The following is a 546-nucleotide window of genomic DNA, read 5'->3' as shown; positions in this document are numbered from 1 at the left end:
GTAGCACAGACAGCAGCAGTGGCAGCTGGCACTTCGTGAGGAGCTGGCAACGGCAGGAGCAGCATGGGCACATCGATTCCCGGAGGGGGAAAAACACCTGTGCCCAACTTCGCTCCAGCATGGTGAGAAAGTTCATTTCTCGGCAGCAAAGGACTTTGCAGTTGACTGGCTGCAATCTACTACAAGGGACCAGTATGTGAGTACCAGGATCGGTCCCAGCGGGGTTTTAGTTACAATAATCGCTTCTCGGCTTTTTGGCTAAGATCAAGTGTAGTATCTGTTCTTATCAGTTTAATATCTGATACACCCCTTATCTAGGGACTATATATATTATATAAAAACTATAGTAGCTGTTATCATCAGTTTTAATGTCTTATATGTCCCTTATCTAAGGACCATATAAGTAGGAGTGCCCAGAATTGAGGGCATTAGAGTGGGGTTGACCGGCTGCAACGACCATAAGGGACCAGTACCGTCAGTACGGGGGTGGGTCCCAGGGGTCTAAGATAAAGGAGCAGCCAGGAGTGCTGAGAGCGTTGAAGTCAG

At 48.2% G+C, this 546-nt stretch overlaps 1 pseudogene; it reads left to right on the top strand.

The window, feature by feature from the left end:
* Nucleotides 1-238: 238 nt before the first annotated feature.
* Nucleotides 239-346, top strand: LOC129695947 (U2 spliceosomal RNA; annotated as a pseudogene).
* The last annotated feature ends 200 nt before the right edge of the window (nt 347-546 follow it).

This window comes from Leucoraja erinacea, chromosome 3 (genome assembly GCF_028641065.1).
Source record: "Leucoraja erinacea ecotype New England chromosome 3, Leri_hhj_1, whole genome shotgun sequence".
Lineage (NCBI taxonomy): Eukaryota > Metazoa > Chordata > Chondrichthyes > Rajiformes > Rajidae > Leucoraja > Leucoraja erinaceus.
Note: the sequence above shows the minus strand (reverse complement) of the source record. Positions and strands in the feature narration are given on the sequence as shown.